Source organism: Cornus florida, unplaced genomic scaffold (assembly GCF_030987335.1).
Source record: "Cornus florida cultivar Cherokee Brave unplaced genomic scaffold, ASM3098733v1 CherokeeBrave_3.0.0_Hap2_Chr10, whole genome shotgun sequence".
NCBI lineage: Eukaryota > Viridiplantae > Streptophyta > Magnoliopsida > Cornales > Cornaceae > Cornus > Cornus florida.
In genome coordinates, this window is record NW_026775580.1 from 13,770,991 (window position 1) to 13,788,888 (window position 17,898).

Here is a 17,898-nt window from a genome sequence, read left to right on the forward strand (position 1 = left end):
TTCGGATCCGTTATCGGATCATCCTTACGGTTCATCACATGACACGTTGGCCTAAAAACCAGGGTCGTCACACACGCTCAGAGTCTCCATCACTAAGTTCAGAAATGGGTAAACACAAACCTGGCTTCAACAAGAGGTTCATTGGCTAAGAGACCTTCTGGGAATTGCTAATTCACGAAATGCTGAACTGCATGATAAGCGCTGAAAAGTACGCATTTAAACCTCTTAAGCTCAGGTATTCTAGAACCTTTATCTATCTTATTTTCCCGCTTTAGATTAATTTTGTATTATTTCCATTTTCAGGTACTTATCCCCAAAATAAGCTAACTCAGCTAAATAAGAGCATAATTGAAGCAATCTTAAGATGAATAAAAAAAAGGAGCAAAGTGGGATCAAAAGGAAGCAAGTGGTGGAAATTCAGCAAGTTCGATCGATCTCAGAAAATATTCGATCGATCGCAAGTTCATCGATCTCAGCATTCCAAGATGGATCCAAGCTTTTTTGTCCTTATCCAAAGATCCCACAAAGTTCGATCGATCCAACTTTCTTCCGATCGATCGAAAAGATTCCATCTTATCCACCTATACCACCCTACCTACCACATTTGTCTCTTTCCCAGAAATATCTTCAAAATATCTCAGATTTGTTTTTATCCAAAAAGGCGCCGCCATAGGGGATCGATCCAGCTTAAATTCGATAGATCTCAGCCATGTTTGATCAATCTCACCACAAGTTCGATCGATCGAACTTCCCAAATCCTGAGAAAATCCAAATTCTAGCTTATTAAAAGTTGTCTCATATCGTATCATTGGAGGAATATTGGTGTATGAGCCCAACTCATTTAAGGTGATATTTGACCTACCTATATAAGAAATATGAGCCACTTTTTGAGGGGGAGACTTTAGACACTTGGGAGGCATAATTTTCATATTCTTAGTGAAGAAGAAAAGAAAGGAGGAGGCTAAAGACATAAGCTTAGAGCTCTTCTATCAACCAAGAAGAGGAGCAATCTCTACCATGGAGTTAGCCCTTGAGGGTTGGAGGACACCATCCATGAGTGGCTAGACATCCTCCTAGGGTTAGAGTTAGCCCTAAACATGCTTTCTACATCTTGATTTATGTATTTTGAGGGGATTTGTATTGTGATACATGTTTTGACACTTTTATATATATAGATCTTGTTTGTTCAATGATTTGTATAGTTTAATGCTTCCAATTGATCATTTCATTCCATCCATATGTCCATGTATGCTAGAATAGATGTTTATGTGTTTGTCTTTATTTCTTCTGTTATTGATGCATGTCTATGTGTATTAATGCTATAGATCTAGAGATTGTCAAGACATAGTGCTTAATGGAATGTTCTTGTGGTTTATTTGATAGTTCATACTCATTTCTTGATGGATTGTACCTCTCCCTTAGTTTAATTTCATGTCATTAGCTTAATTGTAGTGTAATTGTAGTTTAGATGTTAAATGGGAGGACAATCTATGCTTGTTGTTGATATTTCATACTTATGAAAGCAAGTAGCATATATCTCTAACCTTGTGATGTGTTTGGATTGTGAGCTTAAAGAAAGGGTTAATGGTTTAATTTGATATGTTGTGTTATCCATCATGTTGCTTAGACAATATATGCTTAATTTGTCATCTATGCTTACTGAAACAACCACACACACACACAATGTTGCAATACATGTTTTTCCCCTCATTAATCATTCATTAAGGGTGTAGAAAAGCTATGCTTAGTGGTGATCTCTAAACCCCAAGATCTCTCTCTTATTTTCTCTTCATTACATTTAATTGCTCACTTTAGTTTTAATTGCATCTTAGTGTAATTCAACCACCAACCAATCTTTTGATCACTCAACCTACTAACCCGAATCTCGATTCCACAACCTAGTACGACCCACCAATCCTTTGGGACGATCCCTACTTGCCCTAGCTATATTTTTAGTGAAAGGTAGTAATGGCAATTTCTAAATGTAAAACTTGGCCACATTCATCATAGTCCTACACTACTATCTTTTAGTGCACAAACTTTGGATCGGGGTACGACAACCACCACTGCATAAAGAGATGATTTCAATCCACAGACACATTTTCAGAGACCACGATCATCCACATTCTTTTGCTGATCTTGATTTAAATCTTCTTCCCCAACATCATGCATCCAAGAGATCATCCCTTCCCCTCCTATCCACCAAACCAAACAGCAAGTTAAACTTTCAAAATTCAAATCCCCAGTCACATCCCATCAGACTGACACATCACCAAACGCTGACAGTAATTTTCACCAAAAATGCAAACCCAGCCTACCAAATTTTCCTTTACACACATGTCCTTCTACAACTACCACCTTTTTACCTAACATACAACCTAATGCCAGTCCTTCCACTTCATCCTCACACAAGCAACCAAACACCACCATTCCCACCTCTATATCTCAGCATTAGATACAGAAAGATCACACACTAATTCCACCTACTCACATCATAGTCCCTACTCAACCCCAAAGCAGCTTAACAACAAGGGCTGCAACTATGAGTCTACCACCTGAACATCCCATATGGGCTTTTGTTGTCAAGAATCCATCCTCCAAGATTTTTCTAAGCTACCATCATCAGACCAACTGTGACGACCCTAGTTTTTCAAGCTAGGGCGTCCTGTGATGAACCGAAGATTGACCCGATACCGGATCCAAATGTGGAAGCAAGAAACAAGACACGATCTCCCAAGACACAACACACCTCTAAGACACTTTGATGACCTTCCATGAGATCGTGGAACTCAATGAGAACAAATGCGAAGGCAAAAGATCAAAAAATTAACAATTAAGCCCTCAGGGGAAAAACAATCATTTTACATAGAAATGACGTCCCTAAAATGTATATCATTCCCGAAACACATCCGTGACTTCCCACGAATTCACGGAACTCAAAAGAAAGTGGCGGAAGCAGAAAACAAAAAAAAAAAAAAAAAAAAAGGGACAAAAATAACCCCAAGGGCAAAATATTCATTTTTAAAAATATGGATTCAGGTGCCATCGAGCACACCCCTGGAAAGACAATGAAAAACCAATCAATATAGACTCAAGAATCATATGATTTGGAATCCGAATGAAGGAGAAACGACAAGACGAAGAAAAATGAGCACTTAAGGCTAAAATGATAAACTGGTAATTATCCAGGAAGATCCGGGTGCAACCAAGAACACCGTTACAAAGACAGCAAAAAATTAGTCAAGTTCAAAAAAACGTTCACTCGATTTGGAGTCCGGATGAAGGAGAACGATTAAAAACAAAAATTGATGTCACGACGTCGAGACTGGGCACCACGAGCACCCCACAAGCATCTCATGAGCACCATGACATGTTAGGAAAGAAAAAACATTCAGCTAGAACTGAGAGCCGAAACGTGGTCTGAAACGAATTTTTTTGGAGAAATACGAAGAAGAAACCCCATTAAAATCTAGTTTTCTACCCGACCATGCGAAAGAGAATGAAAAAAAACTCACTGTGAAATACCTAAAATGCCCCTAGATCAGAAGAGGTCAAGAGGGCCAAAAAGCTGCTACAGTAACTGTCCTCATCTGAGAGCAGAAACGGGCTATCAAATGAATTTTTATAGAAAAATACGAAACCCCACCCCCCCTAAAATTGAGTTTTCTACCCGGCTACGCAAAAGAAAATGAAAAAAACACATTGTAAAATACCCAGAATGCCCCTAGATCAGAAAAAAGTTAAAAACTCAGAAAATGCAACTTTGCACCAAGTATGCATTTGACCCTAAATGCATTTCTAGGTTGAAACGAATGTGCACACAAGTGTAATAAATGATTCTAAGCACGCGGGAATGGTCCGCGGCTCCCGAGCAGGCCCGACTCAAAATTCGACCCCCCGACGGCCAAAAATGAGAAAAATGATCTTGGAATCGAAATTTTGAAAACCAAAAATATAAAATGGTATCAAATTACCATTTGGACCTTGGCCACACTTCATACATGATTAATGAAACCCTATGGAAGAATAAAAATGGAATTCCCATACCCGATACAACCATGGTGAGACAATGACTTATGATTTTTCAATATTTTCATAATATTTCATGAAATTAAAAGTTACATAGGATACAAGATACATGTCATTGGCCTCCGGTCTCATCTTATACATGTCAAATACATTACAAAAGGTGTACTTAAGTGCACATTATATATATGGAATCAAGGATACAAGTTTTGATATATAAGGCTACAAAATGACATTTCATGCTAACATTTGCATGAAATGTAAACTTAAAAACTACAAGTCCTCCAAGAAATGATGAACATCACGAACCAAGTCTTCATACCTGAAAAATGCCCCGGTAACTTTGGGGTGAGTAATATAAAGCTACTCGTAGGAGATGAATATGCATAGACCTAACATTTTACAAAATTATCACCTTAAGGTGAAACATGTTAAAGGAGCTCATGCCACCTAAAGTCTATGTTAAAGTGAGACTCAGGGAGCATCCTAAGCTACCTTAGAGTATTTCTAGCATAAACCACATCATTCATGAAATTTAAACGACATAGGAGCACACAGTGTAACGCAACAAGACATAGGTATCCAAAGTTTTCAACTTTTAACCTATAATGAGATAACTACTGAAACGGTCCATGCCACTTAGAATCTAAGTCAATATGTTTATATAGGATCATTCCTAAGTCATATCAACATGAAGCAACATGAATCACGATGTTTATGAAATTGAATAAGGTTAGGATAATCCAAAGAACACGACAAGTTTTAAATTTAGCATGAATCGCATTATCAATGAAATTGAACAAGGTTTGGAATAATCCATATAACACGACAAGAAGGGTACTTTAATACAAAGATCACATTGTCAATGCAATTAACATGATTAGAACATTCCAATTAACATGACAAGAATAATACATGAAATCAAGGATAAGGCATAATATCTATGCAATTAACAAGATTGGAGCATTTCACATAGCACGACAAGTTTTAAATCTTTAAAGAATAGCAACTTGAAATTTAAGGAGTGAAATCAACCAATTTGGATACTCAGATATCGCCCAGATTAAAACCGTACTCTTAGGATCACTTTAGGGCTACTAACCTATGGGTACCTTCCCCTAGTGTGCACTATAGTATAGGGAGCTCTCTATCTCCCATACTAGAACAAAGTCCTAGCCATATCAATTCTTGATTGATATTCTAAGTTCCAAAATCAATTAGTTGTGCAAATCAAGATAGTATCAAGATACAAGTAATGCATTAACCACGTTTCATGCACAATCAAGATTTTGGAAACACACAAGTCATGCCCTAAATTCTTAACTATGATAGCATGTGAAATGTCAAGAGATTATAGTATGCATCTACATAGAGTACAAACTATGATTTAAAACACAAGGAATCCATTGATGTAAATATACCACAATTATAAGATTAATGATTTAATTATTTACTAAGCAATATATGGATAATTAAATTATTCCAAGACAATTGTGCTAGTTCATTAAACACTTTAATGGAGTCAAGTTACAAGAAGTCTAGATACATGATAAAAAGGTAAAAGCCCCATGAAATACAAGTTACAACCATGTGAATTAAGTTTCATACAAAGAAAATAATTAAATATAAGTTTCAAAACTTATCTGATTATTCTTAATTTGATACACGTGAAGGAACTTGTCAAGGAAATCATGAATACCAAGTTAAAAACTTAATCAAGCTTATGAAACCATTAAATAGGTTTTAATTAATTCTTTTAATTAAAATCTAGATTTTAAAACTCATCCAAAGGCTCTCAAATTAAAGTATGTTATAAAACATGCCAAGACTTGATTTAATAGCCTAATGCAAGTGATTTCCATGCAAACTACAACTAAGATAATTAAACCTTCATACAAGAAAAATAATAAATGAAAGATTTCAAAACCTAATCAAATATTCTCGATTTAATATATGTGAAAGTATATGGCATGCACATCAAATATTATGTCGAAAATCTAATGGAGTGAATAGTACACTTGGAATAAATTAATTAATCAAATAAATTAATTATCTCTAGATTTTAAAACACCTCCAATTACTCTCAAATTCACATATGTTAAAGAGTATGCTAGGGCATAATATAATATGATAACACATATTGATTTCAAGCTAGATAAGACTACATGAATTAAATTTTCATTCAAGAAAAATATTAAATAAAAACTTCAGCACTTGTCCAAATACTCTCAATTTAATATATGTAAATGATCATATCAAGGTATAATATTATGCCACATGTTTAAACTAAGTTATAACCAACCGGGAAAATCAAATCTCATACAAGAAAAATAAATAATAAAATTTCTAGATTTAATACATAGACATGTAAATGAGTTGTATAAGCTTCAATAACATGCAATATATCAAAAATATAAACTATAACACCCCCTAACTCAATTTGAGATGAAAATCTCAATTCCCCACTAAAAGAAAATTGTTCCGAAATCGACGATACCGCGGGGTTATGTCGGGTACAACGAGAGGAACAACATTAACCTTTGAGGTACCATGAAAATCCAAACCCGAACTTGAAACCCGAACTCAAAAGTGGTCGGAAATGGATTCTAATAATGGGGAAAGGTAGAGCATAACGAGGCCTACGATAAACGTTAAGGCGGGAAACTTTTTACAAAGGAAATCAAGTGGAGAAGAAGAAAGAGTGGTGGCAGCCCCTCGGGCTCCCATGGCTGTCGGCCAAGAGGAGGAATAAGGGCTGAAATGTTGTCTTTAAAAATTAGGGCAACCTATTTATAGAAATGTAATGACCCGGTCATTTTCCTTCCTTTCCTTTTCTCAGATTTTACGGATATTTTTTTTCCGTTGTTTTTCCTTTTCTGAGCTCGATTTTTCGTCTATGGTGTTGTCTCGAGTGCTTGGGAATGGTTTCCAAGACTCTTTCCTTTGAATTGACAACTTTCTTGTGAGGACCGAGTCATTTCCTCATTTTCATTTTTCGGCACTATTTATCTTTTGTCTTTTTCTCGGTCGTCACTTTGTTGGCATAACCTCACTTTTCGTGTTTGAATTTGATTCCGGTTTTGCATGCATCCACGATATTTAAATTCCATGCTATGTGTATTTTCACTTTTGTAGAAAAACATGTTAAGTGTTTACTTTTCTTGTAAAAGGTATAAATGCATAACCTTTTTGTAATATTCTAAACTTTTGGGGTTTTGGTATAATTAAATAAAGTAATTATTTTTCGTCTTAGGGACCATTTTGTAATTTAATTTGGAAGATATTTTCAAAAAGGACCTTTTTGTAATTTTCGAAAAGTGTGACAAGTGTCACACTCTCATTGGTCCAGTTGTTGACATTTGTGTGGGGACACTTTGATGCCTTGGATGATGACATGTGGAGGGTGGAGATTCACCCACTTGTTGGCCTAGGATTGGTGCACTTGTTGGCTTGGATGGTTGACAAGTGTAGGTTTGAGATTAAGCCTAGGATGGAGCCTTGGATTTGTGACAAGTGTAGGCACCAAATTTTGTCTTGCAATTAATTTTTGGGCCACTTTGGGATTATGGTTTAAAGAAGGTTTTTTGTGCAATTGACCGTAGATGTGTGTGTTGACCATGGTGTAAGAGCACATAGTGAGTGGAGGATTTCTATTTCCTCCACTCACACATTTTCACATTATTTCATTCCTTCCTCACCAAAAACCCTAGCCTCCATGGATGGAGCTTGAAGCCTTAGGTCTTGACTTTGATTTTTGAGAGCCTTCCATTGATTTCCAAGCTTGAACGTGGGAACACTTTTTGTTCCCCTCATCTTCCTCTTCATAACCCTTGAAGGGTTTACCATTTTGTGTTGATTTGCCTTGGATTCTAGAGAGACACTTCTCTAGTGAGATAGGGGATGTTATAGGGTTATATTTTTGTTTCTTGCATGCTATTGATGCTTATATAAGTTGTATGCATGTCTTTTGTAAATTTAAGAAATTAGTGATTTATCATATCTTGTATATAACTCATTTTAGATTTGGTAAATGGTATGGCCATGAGTTGATCTTCGATCTATATTAATTTGGGATGATTTAGATGAGTTTTTAAATCTAGAGATTAAATGGATTTAATTTGATTTAAATTCTAGTAAGTTTTATTTTACTTGTATTCCATTTTAGACTTGAGATATGGTATGACCATGATTTGGTGCTTAATATATATTAATTTGGAATCATTTGAATAACTTTTGAAATCTAGAGATTTGATTAATTTAAATTAATTAAATTCTATATGATGGTATCTTGCTCATTTTGCACTTTTGTTTTGATATATGTAATGAGCATGCTATGTTGTTTAACATATATTGATTAGAGTTATTTGAATTTGATTTGAAATCTAGAGAATTCAATTATTTTGTTTAATTAAATTCTATCTAATGGCTCCATGGAGAAGTTGTTTCTATATTTAAATCATGGACTTGAACTTGTTATGTATTCACTTTGTTGTGTCTTGAGCATTGGACAACATTGTTGTTATATTTATATTCATGAGAACATGTTTTCTTTATGGAATATATTGATACCATGTGTAATGAATTGCACACTTTGAAATTGACATTATATATGCCATTTTAGAATTGAAACTTTAAGGCATGGATTGTGTGGTTTCAACCTACTTGTGAATGAAAGGTGGTTTTCGTGCATTATATAAATTACGTATAAGTTGTGAACTTATTTGATTATTTTGGAGTCTTGGGACATTGTTACAAGTGACATGGCTAGAGTTTGGCTCTAGTGCGGGAGGTATGAGTTCTCCCCAATTGAGATATTATGCACTAAGGTGGTCTTCCTAGCAGGTTAATGCCCGGAATAACCATTTAGTTCTCGGTGGAAATCCGAGACGTGATGTCTAAGTCTTCCACTATTTGATTTTGCATTCAATTCCAAGTTAACAATCATATTTAATTGTGACTTGTGGTTTTGGCTATTGGCGATTGATGTTGTTAAATACATCCATACTAAATTATTATAGTTAGTTGCTTTCATACTTTTAGATTTCAAGTTGATAACTTAGAGAATCTATGTCTTGATGTGTGGTATTAGAAATTCTAATTGTACTAAATTGTTATATTTAGTTGTTATTGCATTTTAGATTTCAAGATGGTAACTTTGAGAATCTATATCTTGATACTTGTGTAGCATGCTTCTATGTTGGTTAATTGCGTAGATATTGTGATTTGTGCTTTGTTGTTCAAATGTAACTTTGGAATGATCCTATAGATTCATTTCGAACATAGACTTTAGGTGGCATGATCCACTTTAGTTGTTTTAGCATTTTAGATTTCAAGTTAGTGACCTTGAGAATATACATCTTGTTGCTTTGTTTAGCATGCTCCCATGTTACTTAAATTGCACGAATGATGTGATTTGTCCTAGAAATGATCTTAGGTAGCTTAGGATGCTCCCTGAGTCACACTTTGACATAGACGCTAGATGGCATGAGCCCCTTTAACATGTTTCACCTTAAGATGATAAAATTGTAAAAAGTTAGGTCGATGCATGCTCATCTCCTACGAGTAGCTTTATGTTACTCACCCACGTTGTGGGGACATTTTTCAGGTACGAAGACTTGGTTCGTGATGCTCATCATTCCTTGGATGGCTTGTAGTTCTTAAGTTTCCATTTCATGCAAATGTTAGCATGAGATGCCTTTTGTAGCTTTATTTGACAAAATGTGTATATTTGATTCCATTTATGTAATGTCTACATGAGTGCACTCCTTACAATGTATTTGACATGTATGAGATGAGGCCGGAGGCCAATGACATGTATTTGTATCCTATGTAGTTTTGACTTCATGAAATATTATGAAAATATTGAAAAATGTTAAGTTATTGTCTCACTATGTTTGCATCGGGTGTGAGAATTCCATTTTGATTCTTCCGTAGGATCTCATTAATCATGCATGAAGTGTGGCCAAGGGCCAAACGGTAATTTCCAATCATTTGTTAATTTTGGTTTTCAAAATTTCCATTTCAAATTCATTTTCGCCTTTTTAGCCGTTGGGGGGTCGGATTTTGACTCGACCATTTTCGGGAGCCGCGGACCATTCCCGTGCGCTCAAAATCACTTGTTACGTTTTTGCATATTCATTTCACCCTAGAAGTGCATTTGGGGTCAAATGTATGTTTGGTGCAAATTCACATTTTTGCCGTTTTGAGCCTAAACTGAGCATAAGGGCATTTTGGGGTTTTCACATGAAAAATAAAGTTTTATTTTGGCATTTTTGGCTAGAAATCATGATTTTGAGGGGGGTTTCTTCTTTGTGTTTTTTTCAAAAAGGCCCAAAAAATCCTCAAAATTGCATTTCAAGTTGGCATTTCAGGTGCTGCCTACAGCAGAACGAGGCGTTCGAGCGCTCCAATTTTGGACAGAACTCTCGGGGCTAATTACGAGTGCTCATAGCCCTTACTCGAGCACTCATGGTACTGTTCATGTGTGTGTGTGTTTGTGTCTTGGTTTAGCACTGCACCTCCAATTTCAAACTATCATATCTTTTTCGTTTTAGCTCCGAATTGGTCCGTTCTTGAGTCTAAATTGATCGTGTCAAAATAAGCTTTCCAATGATACCATTTTAAATTTCAGATTCCATTTGTAGCTCAAGATAGTTAAGTTTTAGTAAGGTAGTGTCTGTTTTTGGTTTGAACCGGGATAGGGTTTCCCTTCCCTCGACTTCAGAACTTGATATCTTTGTCGTCCGGACTCCGAATCAGGTGATTCTTGAGTCTAAATTCATTAATTTTTCATTGTATTTCTAATGGTATGCTTGGTAGCATCTATTTCTCTATGAAATGACCATTTTATCCCTCGGGTCATTTCTTTTTGGGTTTGGCATTCTTATTTCATTGCTTGGCTCATTTGAGTTCCATAGCTTCATATGGAGTTATTTTGGTATCTTAGGGATGACGTACATCTCTAAAGGTCACCTTTCTTCTTTAACTTTCGCATTTTGGATCCGTTTCGGGTCATCACAGGACACACTGGATTAAAAAATCCAGAGTTGTCACAAGAAATCCCAAAAAGTGCCCCGAAAGGGCCCCGCTAGGTCCGAAAAAGTGGAATTTGAGCACACGTGCTCAAATGGCAAAACACCATGAATGAAAAAGAACTGAAATGAGAAAATATGAACAACGGAAAAAATGGCATTGAAAATCGAGTCCCGAGCAGAGAAATATGCCCTGAACAAGTTCGGCGGCAATTGGGGTCAGAAACCTTATTGAAAAAAAAATGACTAGAAAGAAATTCTAAGAGTTCACGACTTGAAAAAATGAAAAAATGAATCCTGTATGAGGATCCAGACTCAAAACGAGGTATTTTTTAAATAACTTTCATTAATTGCACAATTGCCCCTCTAAAAAGGTTAACTGCAAAACTGGCCCAGAAAGAAAATATGTTCTAAAAATATTTTCTTAAAAACCCCTGAAATAAAATATCTTCAAAAGATATTTATGAAAAACACCCCAAGAAAAGAAAAAGTTTCCAAAGAACTATGCATCCATGCCCCTATGGACAGCGGGAGCAACCAGAGTACTTTTCTACAAAAATAAGGATACGTATTTCGTGGAAATCACTTAGGATGAAGGTACATGAAGTCAGAAATCAACTCCGAGCACGAAAAGTGAGGTTGTGCCAAAAAGTGACCAACGGGGAAAAAGACAAAAGTGAATAGTATACGGGGAAAAAGACGAAAAGTGAATAATGTCGAAAAAAATGAAAATATGGAAATGACGCGGTACTTAAAGGAAGTTGTCAATTCAAATGAAAGAGTCTCGGAAACCATTTCCAAGCACTCGAGATGACATCAAGTGACGAGAAACAGAACTTAGAAAAGAAAATTAAATGGAAAAAATTTATCCGTTTAATTTGAGAAAGAGGAAAGGAAGGAAAATGACCTGGTCATTACACCAACCCTGGTGAGTGTATCATTTTCCCTCCTCATATTGAATCTGCAGGAATTTCCACAATGAAATCAAGTCTTTTGGGGTTCTTTGTGCAAAAAAGTCTCCCCTTTGGAATGGTGCATTCAATTGCTCATAAGTTATGGAAGAACAAAGGACTATTAAAAGTCACGAGCTTAGTTAAAGGGTTCTTTGAATTCCACTTCTCCTCTCCTAAGATGTGTGACTTGGTTCTTGTTGAAGGCCTTTGGATCTTTGCTAATAAGCCTCTTATCCCCAAGAATTGGGACCCTGACTTCAAATTTGATCAAAAAATTATATCCATCCTTATTTGGGTCAAATTCTTTGGTATTCCAATGCATTACTGGACTGGACCAAGGCTCAGTTGTGTGGCTAGTGCTGTTGGCAAACCACTTTTTGCAGAAAAATTTACTGCGAGTAAATCCAAAACCAGATTTACTAGGCTCTATTTAAAGATGAATAACAGTTCCTCATTCCCCACCTGCATCAAATTGAAGCTCAACTCAGGGAGAATGGCCACTATTAGAGTGGAATACTTATTGTACACACCAATTTGCTCATCTTGTCAATGTTTTGGACACACTATACACTTATGTCCCTTATTATCTCACACTAACCAAACTTCGACCTCTTCAGAGTGGCGATTAGTTCCATATTTTCATCAGTCACATATGAAACCAAAACACCATACTCTCCATTCACCTCAGCCACCAAAACAGAATGTTATCACTCATTTTTTCAGCAGTAAGGACAAAATCATCATTGACTTCACTTCTGGGACCATTACTGATAAGTGTTCAAATGTGTTGCATTTTAGTACTTAAGCTAAGGTATTTTAGCCCATTCATCTATCTTACTTTTCCATTTTAGTACTTATTTGTGTTTTTATCTATTTCAGGTCAATAAGGTTCAAACAAGCTAAAAGAGCCTATTAACTCTGTTTTGGAGTTAAGAAGAAAATTCAAAAAAATTGCACTATTCAAGGTTCGATCAATCGAAGGAATCCTGGATCGATCGAAGATATCTACAATCGATCGAGATTAAAGTGGTGACAGCTCAATGGATAAGGTTGCCAGTTGTCAAAATATCTATGCCATGTCAGCTTCGATTAATCGAAGTAAGTGTTCAGTTGATTGAACTCCTGGTCGATCGATCGAAGCAAGTGCTGACAGTAGGTTGTCTAATTCCCGAGCGTGCCCGAACTCCACTAACTTTTGTAGCTGCGAGATTGCACCAATCAAAGGTCTTATTTTTGACTTGTAGCCTACTTAAAGAGGCATGTATTTAAATCAAATGAATCAATTTGTATAGGGTGACAAGTTTTATTTCCAGTTTGGGGAGATATAGCTATTAGATATTTTTTCTCTCTAGAACTAGTTTTGGAGCAAAACAAAGAGGAAGAAGATGATGCCAACATTGAAGATAGCCCTTGAGGGTTGGATGACACTTACCATGAGTGGCTAAATCCCTCACTTGGGGCTAGAGAAAGCCCCTAGGCTTGCTTCCTAAACTTAGTATTTTGTAGTTTTTGGGGATTTATGTTGTAAATAATGTTTTGACCATGAATTTATATAGATCTTGAGTTTTTACATGATTTGTATGGATTAATTATTCCAATTGATCTTTTATTTCTATTTATATGTCTATGTATGCTAGAATGAATAGTCATGTGCTTACACTAAGTTTTTAAGGGTTTGATGCATGTCTATGTGTGTTAAAATTATAAATCTAGTGATGGTCAATACATGGTGTTTAATTGATTACTCTTGTGGTTTGTTTGATGGATCATACTTATTTCTAGATGGATTGTGCTACCTCCTTAGTTTAATTAGTTTAATTTCTATGTCATTAGCATAGTTGTAGTGTAGTTGCTTTAAATTCCTATTAGGTAGACAATTCATTCTTGTTGTTTGATGATCCATGTTTATGAGTGCAAGTAGTACATTTCTCTAGATTTTTGTGTGTGCATTAATTGTGGGTTTATTGAATGGTTAATGGCTTAGTTTGATAGGTTGTGCTACTCACTAGATTGATTAGACAATTTATGCTTAATTTGCCATCCATACTTAGTATTTCAATTAATGGCGCACACACTTGGTTTACAACATGAAGTCCCCTTAAATTGACAATTGCTAATGTTTAGTGAAGTGAAACTTAGTGGTGAACTCTAAGCCCCAAGACCTTTCTCTCACTCTCTAATCCCTAATCTCTATATTGCATTTTAATTTACTTATTTTAATTGAACCAATAACTTAATTCAACCAACCAAACTCTTCTTTGATCATTCGACATACTAATCCAATATTGATTTAATAGTATCTTGCAAATCCCTTGGGATGATCCATACTCACCCTTGCTACGTTAGTAGTCAGTGGTGGTAGTGGCTTTTATAAATTCAAACTTGACCACAATCACATCAATTTTGGCACATCATGACGACCATGACCAAGTTTTGGAGCCGTTGCCCGGGATTAACAATTTTTTTGGAATTAGACTAGACAATAGTGTTCTTTTGATTGCTTTTTATTTTTATTTTAATTTTTATTGTATATTCTTTTCTCATTATTGATATTATTTATTCAAACACGTACTTGACTACAAGGAAGGCAAACATTGGATCTTAAAGCAATCATTGGAGCTTAAAGCTAATATTGGAATTTGAAGTTGCTTAAGGACCTTTGTGACTTGGAACTCTTGTATTTTAATTATGCATTTCTTTGTGTTAGCCCCTTGACGGTTGTCCAAGGGAAGACATGGGCATTTCAAGGCCATGCCATGTCTTAGGAATACGTTGGCTTTGATTAGACAGCCATGAGGGTGCTCAGTGGGTTGTCAGCGTGCACAAGATGCTCAGCGTGCACACAAGATGCTTAAAAGGATGCTCGGCGTGCACTGGGGGTGCCCAGTGGCACTTTCGTAAATATGGCGAAAAGTGAAACTTGGAGTTTTGACTCGGGATCTTTATGGGAGATACCTTGAGTCCATAGAAGCTGGTTGGCGCAGACGGCACTTAATTTGGATGTCGGGAAAGGTCTGAAAGGCCATTATGACTCCTCAAGCATGGGTGATGTTTACTCCTGTCAGAGTGCTGGATTTCCTTAAGACTATATTAGGGGGGGGGTTTGTTGAGCGCATCGGTTGGGCTATGGCATGGCTTGCTTAGAGGGCTTAGCCAACGTGCATGGGCACGTGTTGCACCACTCCAAGATGGTTGCACAAGTGGGGAGCATCCAAGATATTGAAGGGCAAATAAGTATGCACCGACACGCGCGCTGGAGTGCAGCGGCGTGCGTGCGGGCGTGCAGGTTGGCGCGCGGGTAGGCGTCCAACCTAGTGTGCGCGAGCGTCTAGCTCGGCGTGCACATGGGCGTCCAGGTGGGTGTGCAGCCACGGGCGCATGAGGGTACAAACATGGCGCGCAAAGAAGGGCACTAGTGTGTGCGCCGGCGTGCACTTTGGTGTGCACCCGAGCGTGCGCACGGGCGTGCATGGCTTGGCACGCCGTGCACTCAGAGACATATATATGTGGGTGCAGATTGGTGGACTTGGGCTAGGTTCACAAGGTTGACTCAGATGTGGCTAGAGCATGGATAACACAAAGTCATGGCTTGCGGTTACAAGAGGTGGTGGCTTAGTGGGCTCGGTTGGTTGGGGGAAGTTACTAGCACTTCCCACTCATCATGGGAAGTGGGGGAGTGCTGAGTAACCTCCCAAACATGTGGCACAATTCTGAGAGGACCAACACACAGGCGGTTAAGGGTGGTTTCCTCCACCATGCAGAATCTAACTTCTTGTGGTTATGTGGCATGAGCAGAACATGCCAACAAGTCTAGCAGTTGGGCTTGTCAACTGCATTATAGTGCTGGCTCATTTAGAGGGTGCCAGCACGACCCTAGGTGGATGAGGGTGTCATCCATCATCTTAGTGGGCAGTTATGGGCGGTTTTGAGAGTGGCCTATATAATGCTAAGGTGGGCTTTGTAGAGGGGACAGAGAAGAGGGTGTGAGCCTTGGTTGTTCCTTGTACGAACTCATGTTCCTTTGTAATATGTTTAATATGAGCAAAGGTTGGGGCTTGTCCCTGTAAACTGTGTGTGCCTCCTTTATATTTCTATATTGTGTGTATTGTGTTGTTGTGTTGGCTGAGACTTGGTGGCCCCAAGTGCCATTGCAGAGGCAAAAATTCGTGGTGTAATTTAGCCCTGTGACAATTGGTATCAGAGCCCCGTTCTACGATGGCTGGAGGTAATACTCGTGAAAGAGTTTCCCATTTGGAAGAGTTCGTGGGTTTTCCTACAGAAACAGAGGTACAAGATGGTGCAGAGAGCCTTGTTGTTCGAATTGAAAACTTGGCTTCTGAATTGGAGATCTTGAAGACTGATCCTGATGGGTTTGGTGACTTCATGCAGGCCACCAAAGAGCAATTGTCCCGTATCTCTGAAGATGTTGAGTCACTGACTGACGTCTTCAAGAAGAACCTGAAAGACCTTGAAGATGAAGTGTCCTTGGTGAAGAGGGCCATTCATGGGAGTTCCAGAGGCGGTGGTGATCCTCTTTCGCAGAAGATCAAGGTGCCGGATCCCAAGTCTTTCAGTGGTACCCGAAATGCCAAAGAGTTGGAGAATTTCCTATGGGACATGGAGCAGTACTTTAAGGCTGCTCGGATCCCTGATGGCGAGAAGGTGACCATTACAAGCATGTATCTGTCTGGTGATGCAAAGCTATGGTGGCGCACACGGACAGAGGACGATGCTTCTGCGGGTAGGCCTCGGATTGAAGTTTGGGAGACCCTCAAGAAGGAATTGAAGGACCAGTTCTTGCCTCAGAACACTGCATGGATTGCAAGGGAATCTCTGAAGAAATTGAAGCACACAGGTACCGTTCGTGACTATGTGAAGGACTTTAGTTCCTTGATGCTGGACATTCGAAATATGTCAGAGGAGGACAAGCTGTTCAATTTCATGTCCGGATTGCAACCATGGGCTCAGGCAGAACTCCGTAGGCAAGGTGTGAGGGACCTTCCTACTGCCATGACAGCGGCAGATTGTCTTGTAGATTTCAAAATGACTGGGTCTACTACACAAGACAAGAAGAAGTCCAAGGAGGGGAAGAAAGACAAAGGCCAGTCCTTCAGGTTCAAGGACAAAAAGAAGGACAAGAATCAAAAGAAGGATAAAGGGGGTGGCTTTGTCAAGGCCAAGGCAGATTACAACAACAAAGGGAGTAGTAGTGGGACTAAGCCCAACTACGGTTGTTTCATCTGCAATGGTCCCCATCGTGTTAGGGACTGTCCCAAGAGGGAGAAGCTGAGTGCTATTGTCGCTGAATCAAAAGGAGACTCAGACTCGGAATCTGGTCCAACCCGAGTTAATCCTCTGCAAATGCTGAATGCTCTTACTGAAGAACAGTCCATGGAGTTGAAAGGGCTCATGTTCATTCAGGTGACACTGAACGGCAAGGAAGTTTTGGCAATGGTGGACACGGGGGCCACTCATAACTTCATTGCGCAGAGGGAAGTAAGTAACTTTAATTTAAAGTTAATTCCACATGCTAATAAGATGAAAGCTGTGAATTCTGAAGCCAAGCCTGTTTTAGGCATGGCCACCACTTCTATGAAAGTTGGTTGTTGGGAGGGCGTAGTTAGTCTTATGGCTGTTCCCTTAGATGATTTTGATCTAATTCTTGGAATTGAGTTCCTTACGAAAGCCAGAGTGGTAGTTGTACCATATTTGGGAGGAGTTTTTATTTGGGACAGGAGTTGTCCATGTTTTATTCCATCAGTGGCTCTTTATGGGCACCAAAAGAAGGAAGATCGTAAATATGGTTGCATCGAAATAATCTCTGCATTGCAAGTGAAAACAGGTTTGAAGAAAGGAGACTCTACCTTTCTTGCAGCTATGATAGAGAT